The sequence below is a fragment of the Choristoneura fumiferana genome, chromosome 5 (genome assembly GCF_025370935.1).
Source record: "Choristoneura fumiferana chromosome 5, NRCan_CFum_1, whole genome shotgun sequence".
Taxonomy (NCBI): domain Eukaryota; kingdom Metazoa; phylum Arthropoda; class Insecta; order Lepidoptera; family Tortricidae; genus Choristoneura; species Choristoneura fumiferana.
Window position 1 is genome coordinate 10,645,306 of NC_133476.1, and position 6,299 is coordinate 10,651,604.

Genomic DNA, 6,299 nt, shown 5'->3' on the forward strand with positions numbered 1-6,299 from the left:
TCTTCGCAGACGGAGTCGCGGGCAAAAGCTAGTTTGTTAAAATCCTTTAATAGTTCCCTTTGTTTCATCACGTTTTCGTTACCCTTGCATTTGTCATAAATAATGAACCGACCAAGTGCTTGCTCATCTGCGTTTCATATGTACACAGAATATTAGGATTTATCATGCATGTTATTAAGACAATCGTGCCCCCGCCAAGTCGTGCACTAAATGAAAACAAGCAATATTCATTCATTTGCCTAAAAGGAGAGTACCTAAGACTAACTTTTGGTTATAAAAAATCACTTTAAAATGGTACTTTAATTTTGCTGATCTAGTCATACCTAGGTATTATATTATTTTTAGGCAGCATGAAATGTTTTTTTTCATGTTAGGTATGTTTTACTTCATCTGTTGATTAGATAAACATAATTAGCCATATACCTACTCTCGTACCTATGTACTGTGCAGACTGCCAGTGGGGAGGAAATGCCCATTTTCGTACATAACTATCATTTTTATACTTATAGCAAAGAGGGTTCATGTGCCATAGCGTCGAGTGGGGTGGTGCTCGACATTAGAGATATTTTTACGGCAGAGGTCAGGGCCAGTGGTATTTGAGTCCACGTGCGTCACTCGCGCTTAACAGCCAGAGTTCAGGGACAGACACGCCATATAAATGATAATAACACCGGCTCCCCGACCTCGATGCCCGATTCTTATTCGCTCTAACTACGCCGTCTGCCTACTAATTCGTCTTTGTATAAACAGGCATGTTATTAAGATTGGCATCGATGGGAATCACTTACGTTTGCTCATTAGCTAAAAAAAGCGGCCAAGTGCGAGTCGGACTCGCCCATGAAGGGTTCCGTAGCAGCAAGTAACATAATATAAAAGTTTCCTTTACTTTACGATTTATGACGTATAAAAAAAAACTAATTAGATCTCGTTCAAACCAATTTTTGGTGGAAGTTAGCATTGTAATGTACATCATATATTTTTTTTTATCATTCTCTTATTTTAGAAGTTAGAGGGGGGGGGGGGGCACACACATTTTACCACTGGAAGTGTCTCTCGCGCAAACTATTCAGTTTAGAAAAATCTGATATTAGAAACCTCAATATAATTTTTGAAGACCTATTCATAGATACCCCATACCCATACCCACGTATGGATTTGATAAAAAAATTTTTTTTTTGAGTTTCAGTTGTAAGTATGGGGAACCCCCAAAATTTATTGTTTTTTTATATTTTTGTGTGAAAATCTTAATGCGGTTTACAGAATACATCTACTTACCAAGTTTCAACAGTATACATAGTTCTTATAGTTTCGGAAAAAAGTGGCTGTGACATACGGACGGACGGACAGACAGATAGACAGACAAGACGAATCCATAAGGGTTTTGTTTTTGCCATTGGCTACGGAACCCTAAAAATTACACTAGCTCCGTCAATGGCGAACGTAGCTAATATTCGTGTTTTGACTATGAAAGATCAAATCTCCGATATCTTTAATCGGCACCAGTCTGTGACTAAATCGTAGGAGGCTTTTGAAATAGACATAGGATATGGTAAGAGATGGTCGGAGCCAGGGTGAATGCTGCGAGGCGGTAAACGAAGGGTGAGGTGGGCCGGCTATATCGAGCGCGATCACGGCCAAGGTCGCCCCGCGAGCTCCGCGCCCGGCCGCCTCATCACACAAATACAATACTTACTATAGGTACTTCACCTACAAGCAAATAGGTATTAGTTTGAATTATTCTATTGCATTGATCCCTGAATTTATTGCACATTAGTACCAACTGGCATCTATACGTAGTGTAAAGTGTTCTGTACAGACTAAGTATGGTGACTTAGGTACCTTCCCTATCATTGCCTGGTTAGCAGTGCATAATGAATACTTACCCTCTGAATTTCCGAATGTAGTGTAGGTTAGAAGTAGGTAATGTATTAAAATATCCACTGAGTAATGCCGCCTGCTGCCTGAAACATCAACATTGTGCCTACTTATTGTGATTACATGCGACGTTAGCATAGCCACGACCTTGTTTTGGAAATGAAGGTCGGTGTTGCTGTAGCGTCGTAGTTAGGTCTGGCGGAGGGTTCCATTCCGTCCCGAATGACGTCCGCGGAGGCGCAGGTAGCCGGGCGGTGGGGAGGGGACGGCGTGACCTCGCCCTCGCAAGGTCGCGGGTTTCATTCCACTCGGTCACATTCACGTATATAGCTCAGCCATAACAAGGAATCTTTTGTACTGAGCCTATTTACCTATTTAAACTACGCAGTGTTTTCTGGAAAGTACCTACCTATTTCCTCCTTTACTGATTAGATGACGATGTGACACACCGTGGAAATTTCTTACAGTAAATGTCAAAGATTTTTCTTGGCAGGATTCACTATATGGCTATGAGTATTTTGGCCTTATCTTTAACATACTTATTGTGCAACTTTGTTTTGCATTTGCTGGCCCGTTTAGGCTTTGCGAAAGGCGGCAGTACTTACTAGGTTTTTTTTTCAGTCTAAGTAGGTACGTTTCGGTGCTCGTCACAGGGTTTAGTGTATGGACTTTATCTACACACTGCATATAGGTAAGTCTATTGTGATAGGACAAGCCAAATTGACAGAGACTGGTTTGATAATACTTGACTGATTTTCATATTTATGGCGAATTCAAAAGTTCATTCACGCTGTTCTTAACGTACAGTACATATCCTAGTTATTTTAATTAACTTGGTAATTCATACTAATCGTCTATTTCTATCTAGACATCTTATTTAGTCATTAACATGTTAAACTGGTATATAGTCCAGTAAATATTAACTGACCATCTACATTTATATCAAGTAACTACGGTACGTAACGAATTTCATACGCGTTACTGCCACGTGTACGCCAATTGCGTATAAAGAGTGCACATGGTTATTTTTTCCGAGATAAATACAACCAAAAAAAAACCAAGATTAATCGACCTGAGTACCTACCGGATAAACTAAGATCATCATCATCATTATCGTACACGATCGGTAAGTTAAAATAATTCTTTATCAGGCTTATTCCTGGAAATTTCTATTACGCAATACCTTTCTAGGAAAGTTTCTGCAAAGGATATATGTTGGTAGATACAGAGAAAGCATAGCTACGAATGCTATAGTGCACCGTACACGAGCCCCGGCCTCCCGGACACCCTGCCTCCCCACGCCCACGCTCCCGCCTGCCTGCCAACATTCTTCATTAATATAATCCCCTATTTTATAAGTAACTTGGGTGTTTGCTTTGCTTTGGATGTGAAAAGAAAAACCATAGTTATATTTGATTTTGATATGCTGCAATAAATGATATTGCGCCTGGTATTTTGTTCTGAGCAGTAAGAGTCATGTGGGTGATGTTGTATTGAATATTTCGTGAAGTAACAAGAACTAAGTAAATAAAACTAAATAGGTAGGTAGATATTTGTCCACCAGTTATTAGATACAATAAGGATGCAATATATTTTGTATTGCATATATTAGCCAGTATTCGTGAATTTTACAGGTGCATTGTTTTATATTAATATTTAGTGACATTAAAGTGTTTGAGCTACGACTAAAAGTAAATTCATTATCGGCATCGGTTAATTTGTGAACTTGTTATTTTTCACGGCCAGCCTACTAGCGCTCACACACACTCACACGTTAGTCACACACACACACACACACACACACACACACACACACACACACACACACACACACACACACACACACACTTAAATACATAGATACATACTTAAATACATACACACCCAACACCCGAGAACAAACATTCGTATTTTTCATACAAATATCTGCCCCGACACGGGAATCGAACCCGGGACCTCAAGCTTCGTAGTCAGGTTCTCTAACCACTAGGCCATCTGGTCGTCTAAAATAATCGTCGGTAATGAACGAGAACATTTTAAAGGTTTTTTAACTTCTCATGCTCTAAAAGTAGGTCAATATAGCCTTAAGAGGCGGGAGTAAAGTGAGTACTTTAGTCCCTAGGGAAGGGAGTAAAAGTAATTAATTTTTTAATTTACTTCGAGTGACTTAGATAAATTCAAACAGCCAGTACTTGCTTAGTTTTTGGCATAAAATAAGATTGTGTGTGGACCATTTTCATGACGAAAATGTTACGTTCTTAGTCTACGTGGTCTTAGTTCTACGCTTTTTCCGCATAGAAGGTGGCGCCATTCTATTTATTCCAGTTTGTGTATGGACCATTTCGCCGATGCGATTTTGTTATATCTGTGTCTGGTTGGAAAAAAATACTTACCTACCGCGAAAATGTTGAAATTGTTGTGGAGCGTAAATCATAACATAAACGATTAAAATAAATTATGACGTCGAGCAAAGAGCAAAAGTCATTGATAATCTTTTGCCGCCGAAATCTAGAAAGATTTATTTAAAAACCTATGAAAGTTTTATGGACTGGAGGAATAAGAAACGCATTAAGTCTTTCACAGAAATTACTATTCTTTTCTCGCAATCGCAGTGAAAAATAGAGTTTTCACCTCGAGACTAAAAGTCAATATAAACCCTCGGATAAATAGACACCCTCGGTAAAGCTCGGGTGGCTAACCATCTCGAGTATATATTGGCTTAGTTTAGTCCCTCGATAAAATATATACTATTTAGCATCTGGTAATATACCTAATTACTTTTCACTTCTCATGCTCTTAAAATGTTACTTTAGTCTCTGCATACCTATCGGGACTAAAGGTCCTCATTAACCTTTAGGGATTACAGTTTTTTTTTAATTTACTTTGGAAACCCCTAAACAGCAATCACGGTGTTTGTGAATGAAGGATTATCGCCATTTTCAGTTATTGTGTGTGTATAGACAATTTTTAGGTCGTGGAAATAGGTAACCTCAAAATGAAAACTGGTGCAAAAATATTTTAAAAACACGATTTATTTTCGTGAAACACAATTAATGATTACGAATATGAATTAAATTGATATTATGCATTAGTCCAATTACTTTTAAAATAGTTTTGAAGTTTTGAGTCTGTTGCCTAAATATGCAAGCAAGCATTTTTGTTTTTTTTTTTGTTGTAAACAAACATTACAACATGTTTACATTTTACAACAAAAAAAAGGAAAAAAACCCCGGAACAATTTTTTTATCTTTGAATTCTGGGCAGATCTCCATTAGTCGTAACGTTTTTAAAAAGTAATTTTAACAGAAAATGTTTAAAATTTTAACAGAACGTCGTTTTTTGTCCTCGCATTCAAAGTGAAAAGTAGAGTGTTTAACACGAGACTAAACAACCATAATGACACTCGAACTATAAACATCTCGGCTAAACATCTCGTGTCATTATGGCTTGTTTTAGTCCCTTGTTGAACAATCTACTATATTCAAGATCTTTTTGCAATGAAACAAATAATAAGAAGTTGTAAACTTTGAATACAACTGAAAAGCTTAGTGTGGGTGCGAGTTATCGAAAAAAAAAACTATTTAACTCGAAACTGGTGACACTTTTGTTAAAGCTTTAGGTTTGTCGTGCAACTTACGGGACACCCCGTATGTATGTATAATCGAGGTCAAATATATCTTTACGGTTTAGTTAGGTACGGTGCGACACCGTATTTCTATTCCAGGTCATTCAACGATTGGATACAAAAATACAAACGAAAAGTTAATATACCTAGTATGACTCTTACAGCAGCACGTTGCAACTCCTCGCATACAGTGCCATACAGTGCCTCGCATACAGTGTCTCCCTATATATACTGTAGTCCTTGATCCTGCCAGGTATGTACCTATTCACCGCATTAAGCGATGTGAGTAAGTCCGGATCTTTATGTGTTGGCTCAGAGTCGGACGGATGGGTAGTTTGAGGACGTTACACAAATCTCGCGGACAGCAGCCGCCCCCGCTCAATAAAGCCGCGGGTTTAGTGCGGGCTCGGGTGAGCGACCACGATCATGGCCGGGAGCGGCGAACAAAGCCCGCACCGCACCGACAGTTACACGGCTACACGCAGGTAAACGACGATTAACCTCTCGCGGAGCGGTCGTTAGCCGAAACGGTCTCTCAAATAGAATCTCCGAAGGTGACGTCGCTGTTGTTACGAATACCTTTCAGACGTTTTACGGTCACGGCTTGCCAATAAAACCTCTGACAAACTGTCGACGTGATGCCTCGATTGTCCTTTCTTCACTTCGTTACATTTTGTTTTCGATCTGAATGTGTCTTTCAGTTTTCCTTGTGACGCGCTGCAGTAACTAAAGAAGATATTGCAAGTGAGTGTCATAAATGCGAAACTTTGCTTTCGCTTAACTTCGGAACTAAATGACC